Source organism: Piliocolobus tephrosceles, chromosome 6 (assembly GCF_002776525.5).
Source record: "Piliocolobus tephrosceles isolate RC106 chromosome 6, ASM277652v3, whole genome shotgun sequence".
Taxonomy (NCBI): domain Eukaryota; kingdom Metazoa; phylum Chordata; class Mammalia; order Primates; family Cercopithecidae; genus Piliocolobus; species Piliocolobus tephrosceles.
The window spans coordinates 102,718,685-102,736,878 of record NC_045439.1 but is presented as its reverse complement, the minus strand read 5'-3'; the positions used below and the strand labels follow the sequence as shown (position 1 = coordinate 102,736,878).

General features: G+C 45.9%; 1 long non-coding RNA gene across 1 annotated transcript; it reads right to left on the bottom strand.

The window, feature by feature from the left end:
* Window positions 1-497: 497 nt before the first annotated feature.
* Window positions 498-13,335, bottom strand: LOC111521720. Its single transcript, XR_002725043.1, has 2 exons — window positions 13,273-13,335; window positions 498-1,140 (listed from the first exon to the last, which is right to left on the bottom strand). It is a non-coding gene; the product is annotated as an uncharacterized LOC111521720 (long non-coding RNA).
* Between the last annotated feature and the right edge of the window lie 4,859 nt (window positions 13,336-18,194).

Sequence of the window (18,194 nt, the reverse complement as noted above, 5' to 3'; positions counted from 1 at the left end):
GTGATCACCACTATCTAATTTTCATCCGCCAGTAAGGAAACTCCACATCCATTAGCAGTCACTTCCCATTGCCCCACCCCTAGCCCCTGAAAACCACTAAACCACTAATCTACTTTTTGTCTCTATGGATTTGCCTATTCTGGACATTTTATGTAAATGGAATATGATCTGTGGTCTTCAGTGACTGCCTTCTTTCACTCAGCGTAATGTTTTCAAGGTTCATCTGTATTGTGGCATGGATCAATACTTCGTTCCTTTCTATTGCCACATAACATCTCGTGGTATGGACATAGCACATTTTCTTTATCCATTCATCAGTTGATAGACATTTAGAGTGTTTCCACTTCTTGACTATTATGGATAATGCTGCTGAATACATGAGTGCATATTTTGTGTGAACACGTTTTTAGTTCTCTTGGGTATATGCTTAGGAGGAGAACTGCTGGGTCATATGGTACCTCTATGTTTAACTTTTTGAGGAAGTGCCAGACTGCAGATAATATTTTCACCATGTATTGATAGCATATTGGATTCAACAAGAACAGAAGTTCTCAAAGTTAGTCAAAGAGACCCAGGGAGCCACAAAACTGAACAGATGAGAAATAGACATGATTCAATGAACTTTAACCCAAATCACATCTGACTGTGTAGATGCAGCAGAGTAGGCAAAAAAATGAATTTGACCAGAACCCAGGAAAGCCAGTTGCCTAACAGCTTGCGACTAGTAGAGCACAGAACCCTGGAGACCTGGGCTCAAGTCTCACTAACTCAGTGTATGGCCATGGGCAAGTGCCTTCCTCTTTCTGGGCCTCAGGTCTCTCATCTACAAAATGAGAAGTTATATCTAGCTGTGATCCACTGTCTATAGTTCTATGGTCAATCCTTGGCACTCCCACATCTTATGTTCATGGTAGTTATGTGCTTTTCTAGTGTAGATATTCACTCCGAGAATTCCTGGAATTACAGGCACACCTGAAGACCTTTCAGGAATGATGACAGCAAGTGGGAGGGGTTTTCCAGTCCTCTGCTCTGTGGCAGGCAGAGTCTGAGATCCCAGGGGCAGAAGGTGCTCAGCCACTGTAGACTGCGTCATGTAGGCACCCAGCTCTCAGATACTGCAAAAATGAGAATGGGATTCACCTGCAAGAAAGAATAAAACAATGGCAATGGCAGCCACTGTACCAAACTCCACATGTTTATACTTTACTTTTGAGGAATAACATTTATTATATATTTTCACTATAAAAGTAATGTTTTCATTATAGAAAAAGTCAAAACATAAAAAAAAAACTTGATGAAAAAAACATCAATGATAGTACTACCATTCAAAAATAACCACTAATTATACATATTTCAAAACAACATGTTACTGATATACACAATTTTTGTCAATTTAAAAACCACTATTTCCAGTTAGATGTTTATTCTTTTAGTTTTGATATTTTTATATTTCTTCTTTGCTACATTGATCTTATACTCTATAGTTTTATGTTTTCACTTATTCTGTCATTAAAAGTCTTCAGAAGTTGGATTTTAATGATTACAGAGTATCCTATCATAGGAATGCACTGTCATTTATTTCTATGTAACCATTTGTTTATTATTGGTTATTATTGGGAGGAGGTGTCTCTAAGCTTTGTGAAAATAAATGATGTTCATCTCTGTTTTGGAAATCTCAAACATGTGGGCACTCACAGTCTATCACAATTTAGTTCCAACCTTTCTTTCCATCCTCAGCCACCGTAAGTCTTTAACACAGGGCAGATGTTCAGCCTATATACACTGATGAAGTCATTCTGGTTGTTAAAACAGTGAAATACTTCAGCACAGGGAAGGGAGGCAAATTGCTAGGAAGCCTCTCCGACTCTTGTCCAGCCCTCCCTTATTCCGCCCCAGTCCCTCCATAGGAACCTCCTCCCTGGCCAGCAATCAAGAGGACTCCTTAGTGCCTGCACTTAACCAGGATTAACTCTTTCCTGCTTTCTCCAGTGTGACTGTTGGTTTATGCTTCTTCCCTCACCTGCAGAATAGTTCCTATTCTGTGGCTAAATCTTGCCAGTCCTTCGAAACCCAATTTGAGTTCCACCTTCTCCATAAACCCTTATCCAACCATTCTGATTCACTCTTGGTCATGTGAACTCTTACAGTATTTTGAGGGGGAAGAGGGGGAGGGACAGAGTCTCACTCTGTCACCCAGGCTGGAGTGCAATGATGCAATCTCAGCTCACTGCAACCTCTGCCTCCCGGGTTCAAGCAATTCTCCTGCCTCAGCTTCCCGAGTATCTGGGATTACAGGCACCTGCTGTCATGCCCGGCTAATTTTTGTATTTTTGTAGAGACGGGATTTCACCATGTTGTCCAGACTGGCCTCGAACTTCTGGACTCAAGAAATCCTCCCACCTCAGCCTCCTAAAGTGGTGAGATTACTGGCATGAGCCACTGTGCCCAGCCTGTTTATTATTATTGTTATTATTGCTATTTTCAGAATACTGTTGACAAAGCATTTGCAATCATGTTTTGTTATTCAACTTTTCCTTCGAGTTGCTCTTTCTCCCCAGCTAGATCCTGAGGTCCTCTGAGACAGAGGTCATACCTTAACTTCTCTCTATTCTGTGGTAGAGACAATGCTGTGTTTTCCTATGATGCTTCCTCCTCCTAGACACAAAGGAAAACTTTTCCTGGACTCCTTTGCTGTTAGATTGGGTTTGAACTTGAATTCTAACAAAGACAATGTAGGCAGAAGTGATGTGGCCCTTAAAAGTTCTCATGAGAGCCATCAATCCTCTCTGCCCCTTTCAAAGTGACTGGGATGGTATAGATGATGGTTTCAGAAGATGAAGGCAGCCGGGATCCCCGAGTCACCGCATAGAGGAGAGCCACTCAGGAGAACAACTGACCTGCACTGGACAATGACATGAGCAAAAACACCCCATCCTTCTGAAACACAGTATTTGTTTAGTGCATAAAACCATAGACCGCATGCCTGCTTCATTCATCTCTGTACCCCATTGGTATTTGATGAATGTGAATGTTCCTGATGTTAGATGTCCTGCGAAGCAGAGCTTGCATGAACACAAAAGTGACAGGTGTGCCCAATGCAGTCTACTCATGCCACAGGTCCACTCGGCTCACTTGCCTTTCCCATCCTGCATCTGGGCCCCTCACCCTGCTTCTTGGCCAGAGTGGTCCTATTGGTAACTCACACTGTTCCTGAGGTCATGGATTCCTAACAGCCACCACCATCACCACATCTGCTAATGCCACTGGTTGCCTCGGGTTCCCCTAAGGACAAGGGTCAGGGTGTGGTGCGGCTCCCATCCCTCCCACTGCAGCCAGACCTGAGGCAGGTCTGGCTTCCCGAGAAGTCCTCCAGAGGGCTCTGAGGGAAATAGCCTAGAATGCAGGGGACTCAACCTCCCACAAGGTGAGCTTTGACTAATGAAAGATAGGAAGTGGGCAGGCACCCTCAGGTTCTCCAGGTTCTCCATGCAGCCTCTCCAGGGAAACCCCGCATGGCCCCTGACCTGCTCCGGCTCCTCCACACCACCCTAAATCTGCTTCCTGCCTGACTGCCTCATTTCTCTTTTTCCTCCACTCTTGCTTCCCTGAGATATGAAGCCAACCAAAAAAGTGTTATGTGCCTAAGCTCGGCCTCTGGCTGTGTATTTTGGGGTCTCAAACTAAGACAAAGGGAAACTAATATTTGTGAATCCCTATTATGTGCCAGGCACCATGAGCCTTACCCAAGTTATCTTACTTCATCCTTACAAAAACGGGAAGGTAGTGATTATTAACTCAGTCTTACCAGATAAGGAAACTGAGGAAAGAGGAAACCGTGGAGCCAACTCTTAACCGGTGGAGCGGAAAACGTCAGGCAAAATCAAACATTGAAACATGCGGTGCCCCCTTCGGTTTTGTACCTTTTGTGGCTCCCTAGTGTCTGATCCTTTGGGGAGCCTGCAGTTTCGTCAGTTACATGCTGCAACACTTTGGAGTAGGTTGAACCCTCAGCAGCATCTGACCCATAAAATAATGTTACTGCTGGGCCTCCCTTAAAGATAAGAAGGGAGGAACCAAGAGGATTCCAAGAAAGGCGTCCGAGCAGGAAGTGAAAGGGTAGGTTTGAAAGCAGAGGGTTTGAAACTGAGGGAGCAGGAATGGGAAGAGAGGCCCAGCTCCAGCGGGTCAGGGGCAGGACGAGGCTAGCGAGGCCCAAGGGCGGTGGCCCCATGCAGAGATCCTGGCTCCCCGCAGAGGAGATGCCGCCCCCGCCGTCTGCAGGAAGGAAGGGCCCCCGGGGCAGGAGCCGGGTGCAAGAGGAGCCCCGGGAGGGAGCTCCAGGCCTGGAGCAAAGGCGCCTCCTAGGGGCCCGCGGCCGGCAGAAAGCGCGGGACACACGCGGCCACGGAGAGCAGCCCGCCCTGTGAATGGAGCCTTTCTCTGGGCACTTGGCAGAACTCCGGGGCCCTCTGTGCAGAGAGGAGGCCCACTGGAATAGAAATAACCTCCGGCTTGCAGAAGCGTTTTGTGGAAAGATTCAGGAGCTCAGTAGGCAGGGCAGTCCCAAGAAAGATATTTGGAATGCTGAAACTTTCAGAAGAAAATCCAGACTGTCTTTAGGGCCTCGGGTAAAAAAAATCACTTAAGACACCAAAAGTGCAAGGAAAACAGGAAGGGTGACTGCACTAAAATTAAGAACTTCTAGTCATAAAAAACATGATACAGAGAGGGAGAAGACAAGCCAGGAGACTGGACTGGATCACTGTAACACATACAACAGGCAAAGAACTCCTGTCCAGAATCTATTTTTAAAACTTCAACAAATCAATAAGAATGAACAATTTAATTTTTTCAGTGGGGAAAAGACATGAACAGGCATTTCAGGGATGAGGAAATACAAAAAGACCACCAACATATGAAAAAATGCTCAGCCTCCTTAGTAATAAGGGAAATGCAAACTAAAATAAAAATTAGATACAATTCCACAGCCACCAGGCTGGCAGAAATTTAAAACACAGGCAATATCAAGCAGGGGCAGGGATGTAGAACGATGAGAATTCTCATACATGGTTGGTGGGAGAGTGGATTGGTACAATCACTTGGAACAGTTTGGCCTTATCTGATAAAATGTAAGACATGCATACCTTATGACTCAGTAATCCCACTTCTAGATAAATATTAACTCTCATGTATAGGCAACAGGAGACATAAACAAGCATGGTTTAAAATAGTCCCAAATTGGAAACAAGTCAAATGTCCATTTACTGTAGGAGGAATAAATTCTAACACATTCCCATAGTGGAAATTATATAGCTGTGAAATGAATAAACTACAGCTGTACGCATCAACATACAGAGATCACAGATGCAAAAAGCAAGTTATAAAAGAATACTTAGAGTATGATCCCCTTGATCAAAGTTCAGAGGCAAGAAAAACTAAGGATAATATATAGGAGGGAAAGCTCTTTCTAAAAGTAAGAGAGGCTGAACGCAGTGGCTCACGCCTGTAATTCCAGCACTTTGGGAGGCTGAGGCAGGATTGCCTGACCCCAGGAGTTTGGGACCTCCCTGGGTAACATAGTGAAACTGCATCTCTAAAAACAAAAAAAGTACACAGGTGTGGTGGCACGTGCCTGTGGTCCCAGCCACCTGGGAGGCTGAAGTGGATCAATGGAGCCCAGGAGATCGAGGGTGCAATGAGCCATGATCACAGCACTCACTCCAGCCTGGGTGACAGAGTGAGACCCTATCTCAAAAAAATAAAAAGCAAGAGAAAGATAAATCCAAAATCGAGGATAGGAGAGTGAAGAGAATGCATCAGGGAAGGACAATAGGAGCTTTGCAGGCACTGGTAGTTATTTTTTCTAAAGTTTAGTGTGTGTTTTGTTTTATTATTCCTTAAACTGTACTTACACATTATACATATACATATATATATATATATATATTCTTGTATGAATAAAGTTTTCACCAAAAGCTTTTTTTGAGAATGAGAGTTAAGCTTTTTTCAAGGGCAGTCAGACCATTATCAGAGATTTTTCTATGTAGCTGAGATCCATCCTAGTTGGACTGAGGGTGTACGAACATAGGAAAAACGAGCTGGGGTGGGGAGGGCTGCTAACACGGAGGCCTCACTCTGTGCCAGGCTTTAATGAGCAGAATCTCAGTGGGCATCAGATGCTGCCTTGTCAATAAAACACAGCCAAGAACAAGCCAAGTTGCTGGAATTCTGAATAATAATGAATTAGAACTTACTGCTGTATCTAATAATCCTTCTGTGACATTTGTATAGTGTTTCACAGTTTACGAAACACTTTTATATGAGTTAACTCAGTCAGTTCCCATAATCCCACTGAGAGGCAGGCAGAGAAGATTATTTTTATGCCTGTTTTTAATGAGAAAGAAAGCAAGTCACAGCTAATGTGACTTGTCTGAGGCTACACAGCCAGAACTGCATCTTAAACCTCCTGGTCAAGTGCTCCTCCTAGCACAGCTGCTGCCTGCCTGTTCCAAGTGTGGTAGACAGAGATTCTGCCCAGGTGCCTCCTCCCTGTCCCAAGCCCTGCCACATCCTCCCACCTCCCAGCATCCTTCCTGGGAACATGTCAGCCTGTCCTGGGCCCTGCCCCCTTGTACCCTCCCACCCACCAAGCCTCTCCCTTCTCTGGCCTTGAGTTATGCTCCCCTTGTCCCAATCTTTAGGATTTTTCTATTTTTTTCCTCCCGAAGGAACTTTTCCAGATGCTATTTTCTTTGGCTTTGCCACAAACCCTCTATATGGATTTCTAGCTCCTGCTATACCTCATCAGTTTGTTGACACTTGTCCAGACCAGGACGTCTGTGGGGTGGTGTCCTGGCACACAAATCCTACCTTGAGTACCACAGGGTGCAGCTGTTCTCACTGGGAAACATGTGAACACCAGTCTGAAACTCCCCCCGCCCCCCGGTGATTCTGATCAGCCTTTCCAGAAGCAGTGGATTAGTAACACCATAGCTGTGGGAGCCAATCAAGTTCCCTAATCTCTCTGAACCTCCACTTCCAAATCTCTGACTTCATAGGTGATTTTAGAAAATTAAGGGAGGTAGTGCCTACTACATGGTTAGTGTTAATCAAATGTTCTTTCTCCATCTAATCATCCCAGCAAATAGTAGTGAGGTGTTTGCTGGTGTTTTGTTTTGTTTTGTTTTGACGTAGTTTCACTCTTGTTGCCTAGGATGGAGTGCAGTGGCATGATCTCAGCTCACTGCAACCTCCACCTCCTGGGTTCAAGTGATTCTCCTGCCTCAGCCTCGCAAGTAACTAGGATTATAGGCATGCGCCACCATGCCTGGCTAATTTTGTAATTTTAGTAAAGACAGGGTTTCATCACGTTGGTCAGGCTGGTCTGGAACTCCTGACCTCAGGTGATCTATCCGCCTCCGCCTCAGAAAGTGCTGGGATTACAGGCGTGAGTCACCTTGCCCATAAAAGCCTTCCTGACAAAGTCAAGATCTCCCACCCTCACACAGGCCCAGCTTCTAACATCCGCAGTCTGCTTTGAGGAGAAGATCGTGTGCTCTGGCAAAATATTTTAGCTACTGCACAGAACACTGTGTGGCACAGTACTTTGAATTCCCAGAGAGAAGGGCCCAGAGGTCTTGTTGGACGGTATGTAGGAAAAGAAAACCTACTCCCAAGACAGAAGGCACTCCCAGAGCGTGCTTTGGTAATTATGCAGGCTGGGAGGAGGCAGGCCATGGGTGGGAGAAGAAGGAATGGAGAGCAGAGGAAGCCTGGAAGGAGAGAATCACAGGTTCATTTAAAATAGACGCCAGCTAGGGGTTTAGTCCTCCTCTGGCTTGCTGTGTGAGCTTCCGCAAGTCACTTCACTTCTCTGGGTTGGGCCGTATCTGAAGAGGCCTTCTTCCAACTGAGACACTCAAGGATGCCATGCATTTTTCCAAGTCACTAGGAAATAACCCTCCAATTGCATACTTTTCATTTGCATTATTGTAACCTAGGCTGGTGTCCAACTCTTTTTCATAAACACTGAGAAATAATGTCATTTCCATGACTGAATCAAGCACACCAAGGGTGTTATAGAATCACTTTTCTCGCTTAGCGGTTATGGGCAGCAGAAGAGACTTGCACTCTAGATCCTGGAACAGCTGAGTTTTCTTGGGAAGATTCCAGACAGAGTTATTAACCCAATGAGTAACACCCTATGTGCCATTCTGACCCTCTGGGCTACAATAATGCGATCTTCTATTGCTTTTCTCTCTTAAGAAAAGCCATCAAACAAGGGACTCATTCAACTCATTCAACTGTTTATATTTTTAACCACAATATAAACAGACATTCACACAAGAGCAATTATAAATAGCACATGTGGGGAAAAAAAAAAAAGAACCTGCCTACTGGCATCCAAAGATATGCTGCAGAAAGCAAATTTGGGACTCTATTTAAAAATATTTTCAAAAATGCCTTAAAGCAATGATATTCAATGTGCTTGACACTGCAGCAAATTTGATTTACTGACACAATATTGGTGGCATTGGAAATTAGTAATAGTTCCTTTGGGAACTAATATGGAAACACATAGGAAGAACTATATCCATGATTATTCAGAAGTAATGGAATAAAAATCTGCATAAAGAGGCCAACACAGTGGCTCATGCCTGTAATCTCAGCACTTTGGGAGGCCAAAGTGGGAAGATCACCTGAGGTCACGAGTTCGAGACCAGCCTGGCCAACATGGTGAAACCTCATCTCTACTAAAAATACAAAAATTAGCCAGGGGTGATGCCAGGCTCCTGTTGTCCCAGCTACTCAGGAGGCTGAGGCAGGATAATAGCTTGACCCGGGAGGCAGAGGTTGCAGTGAGCCGAGATCGCACCACTGCACTCCAGCCTGGGTGACACAGCGAGACTCCATCTCAAAAAAAAAAAAAAAAGTCTAAACTTGAGGGAATTGCTATATAGATTTTGATACAGCCACACATTTGCCTCTTATACAGCGATAAGGATAATTATGAAGATTGATAGCAATGTAGAGATGATTATTATCAGTCAAATACAACAAACTTCAGGATCACATATGCATTATGATCATAGCTCTGCTAAAAGTGTGCACATACATCTGCGAGGGCTGGAAGGTATTGAAATAAAAGCGGCTGTAGTGTTTGAGAGGCAAAATATTATGGTTTAAATTACTTTTAATTTTCTGTTTCTCTCCGACTAAATAAAAGAAAGCATATCAGTTAAAAAAGAATGAACCTTATCACCAAAGTTTCCCACTAGACAATGAGAGCGGGAACCCTGCCTGTCTCCTTCAACAGCGTTTGCCAGAGCATGTGTCTGCCACACGGTCAGCGCTCTGTAAATATTTGTGGACTGATTGACCACTGCGGTCAGCCTCTCTGAACCCGTTTAATAAATCGCTGATAGAGACCTCCTGTTTTCGTGAAGATACCTTCTGCCATCACCTCCACAGTCTCCAAAAGCACCTTCATTTACAAGCAGACTTTCAAAACCCAGCATCTTCCTCTCTCTCAGCGTCACTGGCAGAAGGAGGACATCACCTGAAAGTACCAGTCTCTAGGGCAGGGCCAGCCTGTGTTGGGAGAACCTCCCCCTTCTTCTCTTGTAGCTTCCCCCATGGGGGCAGATCTTCACGGGGACACAAGGGGAAGTAGCTTGATCCCTAAATCATCTGGACACTAACACTTTGCTCCAGAAGATGGCAGTCTACACCCCTCCTTATGGTGCAGAACCCACACCTTCCTTGACACTTTGACAGTTACTTGTTCAAGTTACTCAGCCTACCTTCCACAAAGGCGGGCCAGGGTGAGGGTGTGACAAGGATGGCCAGGGCCTTAGGCCAAGATCAGGAACTGATGCCTGCTGTGCCTGATGCTGGGAGAGATGGCACTTCCCCCGTTTCACATTTCACAGTTGGGGAAACCAAGTTTCACAGAGGTTAAGACACTGCCAAGTCCCCAACTCCTAGTACAGAAACACTGCCCAGACCCAAGCCCAGCTCTCCTTACTCCAACACCCACCCTCCTTCCACCATACCGTACTGCCTGCCAGCTCTCCAGCAACAGGAGTCTGTGAAAACATGGGCAAGGATGTTTCTGAACCCATGGTTAAATGCTTTTAAAATCACTATGTCAAATTATAAAATTGATCAGACCCTTTGGCCTTGGAATACCACTTTGGGAAATATCTTCCAAGGAAACAATATGAAATACATATTTATAAATAAGTTTATAAAATATAAAAATGAAACAAAAGCACATATAGACTTGTGCAGAACTGAGCTTGATATTGCAGTTAAAACTGAAGATAGCCCAGATGCCCGACCATGGGGCAGAAGCTGGGAAAATTGTGCCGTGGTCATTATACTCACACTGGAAATGGCCATTATGCAGATTAGCACTGACGTCTAGCCTGTCACATGGGGACTGTTACACAAGTTGTTAAAACAAATACTTTCCTATCAGCTGGTAAATAGTACAGCCGGAGCGTCCTCCAAGCCTCCTTTGCCCCTCCACTGGTATTCTCCTGAACATCCCCTGATCCAGCCATTAAATAGTAAATGCCTGGCCCAGCAGCCTCCAGGATCCCACATGAAGCAGTGGTCAATGAACATCTTAGTGCTAGCTATTAAATACTTTTAAACCTCCGCTGGCTAAGATTCTGTATACTCATGGAAAAGCAACCTTATTTTGGAATGGGACAAGATATACGAATATATAGGGAAAGACATTATGTGACTGAACGGTAAGTAAAAAAAGCAGAACTTAATACCAGGAATAGCAATGAGGCAAATTTATATTTGTATAAACAAGAGTTTCTGAGAAGCCACAGAGTCTAAATATTTGGTAAACTAGGAGGGGAGATTTGAAAACTTTTGTCAGTAGCCTATTTAACAACCTTTCCCCCCTTTCCTTCCTAAAAGAAAGTTGCAGGCCAGGCGTGGTGGCTCACGCCTGTAATCCCAGCACTTTGGGAGGCCGAGGCGGGCGGATCACAAGGTCAGGAGATCGAGACCATCCTGGCTAACATGGTAAAACCCTATCCCTACTAAAAATACAAAAAATTAGCCAGGCGTGGTGGCACCCGCCTGTAGTCCCAGCTACTCGAGAGGCTGAGGCAGGAGAATAGTGTGAACCCAGGAGGCGGAGCTTGCAGTGAGCCGAGATTGCGCCACCGCACTCCAGCCTGGGCAACAGAGTGAGACTCTGTCTCAAAAAAAAAAAAAAAAAAAAGTTGCGATTTTGTTCACTTGCCTACTCTTCTGATGACCAAATTCTTTGGGGAAGGTTGAACTCAGAGGTGGTCTGGAGTGGCGTGGGGGTGTGAGCACAGAGGGCCTAAGCCAGGCATGTGGCTCAATCCTCATGCCAAGTATGGATTTAGGCATGGGCTGATGACATAGTTCTGGCAATGGGGTGGAAGGGGAGTCAGCCAGGAGGATTCTAGCAAGACTTTCTTTGCTAATATAAAGGGACAACGACAGGAACATTCCCTGTGTTTCCTTTGAGGATGTCTTGCTTAAAACGAAAGCAAACACCTTGTTGCCTGACGGAGAAGACGGAAAGAGTCTCAGAGAACCCAAACCTTAGCCACGACACCTTGGAGTCACTAAATTAACCAACCGTGAAGCTACTCTAATGCTAGCCTTTTTCTTTTTGAAATGACCTTAGTTGGGTTTTCTAGTACTTAGAATGTAAGCTGTTTATTCACTATTATATCCCTATTATCTATAACACCATCTGGTACATAGTAAGCCCACCATAAATATTTGTTGAAGGGATAAATGAATAAAAAGGAAGGAAAAAATGAATCCTTGCTGATACAGAAAGGTGTTAAGTTTCTTGGTCATCTTGGTGTTAGATTTTTCTGTTTAATATTTTAAAAATATTCATTCAAAAAAGCATTACGTGATGTTGACTAGGTGTATTAGTTCCAGGGAAATAGTGTTATGGGAAGTGGCAGAGAGACCTGGATTTGAGTCTGGATCTGCTACTTACCAGTCAAGGGCTTTTAGGCAAATAATTTATCTTCATTGAGCACACCTGTAAAATGAGGATTAAATTATAGGGTCTCTGTGAGTCTTTTTTTTTTTTTTTTGAGATGAGTCTCGCTCTGTCACCGGGGCTGGAGTACAGTGGCCGGATCTCAGCTCACTGCAAGCTCCGCCTCCCAGGTTTACGCCATTCTCCTGCCTCAGCCTCCAGAGTAGCTGGGACTACAGGCACCCGCCACCTCGCCCAGCTAGTTTTTTGTATTTTTTAGTAGAGACAGGGTTTCACTGGGTTAGCCAGGATGGTCTCGATCTCCTGACCTCGTGATCCGCCCATCTCGGCCTCCCAAAGTGCTGGGATTACAGGCTTGAGGCACCACGCCTGGCCTCTGTGAGTCTTAAATGAGAAGTGACCACAGAGCTAGGCATGTGGGAGGGGCTCTGTAGGTGTTTATTCCTCACCTCCCAACATTCCAAGTACTCAGCTACCATGATGCCAGGATGAATCAGACGGAGTCTCTCTTTGACCTTGAGAAGGGTTTCATGGGCCAGGGGAGGACTCAGATATATCAACAAATCAGCCACGTGACCCATGTTAACATCACGGGAAATGAAACAAATTGGCATCACATACCTCCTGACATGACACACTGAGATGAACAGGGCGTTACCTCTGGGATAGTTCTGCCAAATTAGTACAACAAGAACTCATCACAAGGAAACATCAAACAAACCCAAAATGAGGTACTTTCTACAAAATAACTGGCCTACACACTTCAGAAATGTTGTCATGAAAAACAAAAAGGAGGTTGGGTGCAGTGGCTCACGCCTGTAATCCCAGCACTTTGGGAGGCCAAGGCGGGAGGATCACGAGGTCAGGAGATCGAGACCATCCTGGCTAACACAGTGAAACCCCGTCTCTACTAAAAATACAAAAAAAATTAGCCAGGCGTGGTGGCGGGTGCCTGTAGTCCCAGCTTCTCCTGAGGCTGAGGCAGGAGAATGGTGTGAACCCGGGAAGTGGAGCTTGCAGTGAGCCGAGATCACACCACTGCACTCCAGCCTGAGTGACAGAGCGAGACCCTGTCTCAAAAAAAGAAAGAGAAGAGAAGAGAAGAGAAGAGAAGAGAAGAGAAGAGAAGAGACAAAGAAGCAGTTCTAGATTAAAGGATACTAGAGACATAACAACTAAATGTGGTGTCTAATCTTGGACTTTCTTTTGCTTTAAAGAACTTTACTGGGGCCAGGCACAGTGGCCCACACCTGTAAACCCAGCACTTTGGGAGGATGAGGCGGGAGGATCACTTGAGGCCAGGAGCTTGAGGCTGCTGTGAGCTATGATTGTGCCACTGCACTCCAGCCTGGACAACACAGCAATATCTTGTCTCTGAAAAGAAAAAAAAAAAAACTTTATTGGGACAATTTGTGAAATCAGAATAAGATCTATGGATTAGATAAAATAGTTGGTACCAAAGTTAATTTCCTAATTTTGATGATTATCTATACTTATCTAAGAGAATGTCCTTGGTTTTACAAAGCATATACACTAAAGGAGTAGAGGGGAGTAATGTCTGTAAAGTAAGTCACAAGCAGTTCAGAAAAAGTAAAATTACGATTCTAGATACAGTACATAGAAAGATAGGTAGGGGCGGCCAGGCGTGGTGGCTCACATCTATAATCCCAGCACTTTGGGAGGCCGAGGCAGGTGGATCACAAGGTCAGGAGTTCAAGACCAGCCTGGTCAAGATGGTGAAACCCTGTCGCTACTAAAAATACCAAAAAATTAGCTGGACATGGTGGCGGGCACCTGTAATCCCAGCTACTCGGGAGGCTGAGGCAGAGAACTGCTTGAACCCAGGAGGCGGAGGTTGCAGTGAGCCAAGATCCGGCCACTGCACTCCAGCCTGGGCAACAGAGTGAGACTCCATCAAAGAAAAAAGAAAAAGAAAAAGAAAGAAAGAGAAAGAGAGAGAGAAGGAAAGAAAAGGAAGGAAGGAAAGGAAGAAGGGAGGGGAGGGGAGGCGGACGGGGAAGGGGGAGGGGAGGGGAGGGAAGGGGTAGGGGAAGGGAAGGGAAGGGAAGGAAGGGAAGCAGTGTGGTGGCTCATGCTTGTAATCCCAGCACTTTGGGAGGCTGAGGTAGGCAGATCACCTGAGGTCAAGAGTTTGAGACCAGCCTGGCCAACATGGCAGAACCCCATCTCCAGTAAAAATACAAAAATTAGCCAGGCGTGGTGGCACATGCCTGTAATCCCAGCTACCTGGGAGGCTGAGACAGGAGAATTGCTTGAACCCAGGATGCTGAGGTTGCATGAGCTGAGATCGTGCCACTGCACTCCAGCCTGGACAACAGAGTGAGACCCTGTCTCAAAAAAAAAAAAAAAAAAAAAGGTAGGTAGTTGAGTGGGTGGAAGGTTAAGGTTAATGTCGCAAACAATATTTAGGGTATTGGGGTGAAAGATATACAAGAACTCTTTGTGCTATTCTTGTAACTTTCTTGCAAGTTGGAAATTATGTCAAAAATAATTTTTAAGCAATTTAAAGGTGATAGTAGAGCCAAGTGCTGAAGGAGACTGGGAATTTGTGGGTGGGATGGGGGGGGGGAAGGAATTAATTGCAGGCTGAGTAGACTTAAGAAAGCATTCAGCTGACTAGCACCTGAAGTCCCAGCTACTCGGGAGACTGAGGCAGGAGGATTACTTGCAATTAGAAATTCTAGGCTTGCAGTGAGCTATGATCACACTTGTGAATAGCCACTGTATTCCAGCCTGACCAACACACCAAGGCCCTGTCTGTAAGCCACCAGGGGATGGTGGCCCATTTCGCAGAAAGCTGCATTTGGGCAGGTTCTGGAAAGGTGCCACAATCCTCCAGGCAGACAACAGGAGGAAGGGCCTTTCAGTCAGTGGCCAGTAAGTATGAGTGAGCAGGGCGCTAACAGGCAGGAGGCAGGTGTGGCTGAGGCACTGGATATGGGCAGTAAAGATGGATATGTAGGCTGTGGCAAAATTGCAAAGGACCTTGAATGCCCTGCCAAGGCACTGGGACTTCATCCTGTAAGCAGGGGGTGGGCATGATGGGCTAGATGTTGTAGAAAGTGAGGAGGATGAGTAGAGATGAGCAGGATAGGAGTCAGGGAGGCCCAGGAGACTATCAAGACATCTGGAGGTAAAAGAAGATGCTGAGGGCTTGAATTAATTAAGCCCATCGGGCCAGAACTGGAAGGGCAGTATGTACATTCACACCTCTAGAAGGCAAACTGGCAGGACATTTTTGGTGCTCTGGTTCCAGTTTGCTCTGCATTGCGGAGGCCATGGTTTGCCAAGGGCAAACCGCTAGCTGGTTTGGAAGGTGGGGAAGTGGGCTGGGCGCAATGGCTCATGCCTGTAATCCCACCACTTCGGGAGGCCAAGGCGGGTGGATCACCTGAGGTCAGGAGTTCAAGACCAGCCTGGCCAACATGGCGAAACCCCGTCTGTACTAAAAATACAAAAATTAGCCAGGTGTGGTGGCACATGCCTGTAGTCCCAGCTACTCGGGAGGCTGAGGTAGGAGAATCGTTTGAACCCGGGAGGCGGAGCTTGCAGTAAGCCGAGGTCGTACCACTGCACTCCAGCCTGGGTGACAGAGTGAGACTCTGTCTCAAATAATAATAATAAAAAGAAGGTGGGGAAGTGAATGTGTGTCCAGTGTCCACTTCTTTTGAACTTTATTGGAGCATAGGCCTTTATCAGGGACTAATGGCCATAGCTATCTCATTGTAAATTCAGACCGTCACCTACATGACCTGTGCTGGCCAACTTGGTCTCATACAGCCCCCTCAGTGTCTGATTCCCTGAGATTTTTATGTGTTACCCACGTGGGTGCTGTGGTCAGTCCCATCATGTTTCCAGCTTAGGAGGCTAAAGGCCCGACCATGAATTTGGTTCTTGGTATTGCACAACAGCAGGGCATTTTAAAGTCAAATTGAGCCAATCCACTCATTTGACACTCAACAAATATTTGCCCATTGCTACTGTGTGCTTAAGAGATTTACCCAAAAGGAACAGGGAAAAGGGTAGGGTGAGAAAACACTGAGGTCATATTATAATGAGAGTGGTTTTTCTAACTGGGGTTTCACTTGGCATGTCTAAATTAGATAGAGATGTGTTTCTCATCAAGTTTGAAAAGGAAGTATTATCTTTAAGTCTTTAGGTTCCTAGCTTCATGAAGATGGAGCCAGGTGATATATGGCATCAAATACCATTCTGAGCAACATGTTAAACACTCAGAAAGCAAGATGGGTCCCATGTGGCCTGGCAATTTTCCCTAAATGCATGCAGCTCTTACTCACCCGGGGGCTTGTCCACAGCTATCGTGGTTATGATGACGGTGGTGATGGAGAGCACCCACTTCGTGCCAGGCACTCTGAAAAGTGCTTCCCTTACATTCTCTCTAAACCTAACCACACCCTGCAAGGTAGACATCTTACAGGTAAGGAAATCAGGGTGCAGGGAGGTGGATGGATTTGTCCAAGATCATACTGCCACGTAGGGGCAGAGCCAGGATCTGAATTCAGATCTTGTCTCTAAAGGTTATGACCATTCCATTGTCGTGCCATCTCCCACCGCTTCAAAATAGGAAGGAAGTTTCCCATTTTCGAACGAAAGCATCTGGCCAATGGATCTCAAACTTTAGTGTGCATCGGAGTCTGTGTTAATAGAATGCAGGTTGCGGGGTCTGAGTCTCAGAGTTTCTGATTCATTAGGTCTAAGGCAGGGCCTGCTAATCTGCATTTCTGGCAACCCCAGATTTGCTTGTGTTGCAGCTAGCCCTGGGACCTTGCTCTGAGAACCACTGCTCTTAACAGAAGATGACACTACTGCCTCCTGCTCCTCCTCTTTCTGTTCATTTTGACATCTCCAAAATTGACCCATTTCACCTGCCTGAAGAAGAGGGCCAGGGCGAATGCTGCTCTCACTTCTGCCTATCTGTTTCCATGGGAGTCTGTGTGGGAGGCTGCAGGCTCCTCCCTGACCCAGCACAGAGGATTCCTGGCTAAGCCATTTGCTCCCAGTTGTTTACAGACACATCTACTCTCAGGTCACTGCTCTCTCTCTGAACCCCAGGGGGCATTCCCAGGCCTCTCTGGGCTTTTTGTTCACTCACAGCTTCTCTGCAGACTGAACCTGCTTTCATCTGCTTAGTCAAGTGTGGTTTATGAACTCTGATTGCCTACAACACCCTCTCTTCATTAGTCGGACTTTGGACAGGGAATGAGAGATCTTTTCCAGGGTAATATGGGACACACAGGCTGCTTCTGTCACCTGGGATCCTTGCTGCTCTGGGAAAGATAAACTTTCTAGCAGCTTGTTGACCTTTCCAAGTTATAGTTTGACAAGGGAACATATGTTTCAAAGGCTCGTGGACTTTTAGACTTGGAAGAGATCTTGGTGGGAAAAAAGGAAGGGAAAAGAACAAACACTTATTGAGAATCTGCCAAGTGTCGGGCACAAGGCCAGAGACTTAATATGTGCCATAGTGTTTACTCTTCACAGTAACCCTATGAGATAGGGTTTGGGTTTTTTCATTTTAATGCCCATATACAGATGAGAAGACTGAGATTCGAAGTTCAGCAACTGGTAAGGGTCACACAACTAGCTAGTGGCAGAACCAGGATTTGAACCCAGGTATCCCCATATTCTCTCTTCTACTGCTCGCCCAGCAGTCCATAGCATTGATGGTCTCCATAATGGGATATCCATTGATTGTCCTGGCTTGCTAAGACACCGTGTGTCAGTCATACAGCGATCAGTGCTGGGGAAGCAAGGACTAATCCAGTTAGAGAAGCCAGTAGGGGGTGGTAGGAGGAACTGAGGAAACAGGTCATGCTTGAATGCTGGGTGAACAGGTGGGAGGTGCCAGGAGTCTGTAGAGTTGGTAGCAAGAGCTGCTGGGAGCAGGTCAAAGCAAGCAGGACGACAGTCATCTACAAGGGAAGATGAGCAGCCAGCCAGGGGCCTCGACTCCGGCAAAGCTAGCCAAGGCTGCTCTAAAGAGCCAGGTGCCAGCCCTCCTGCCCAGGTGTGGGTCTGCATGAAGACAGTCTCCCCGCCCTCCGTGTCCGTCAGTGTGTGCTTTGTGCCCAGCATTGTGCTAGGTGTTGACGCTCCTTTTATTTTTTTTTTGAGACAGAGTTTTGCTCTT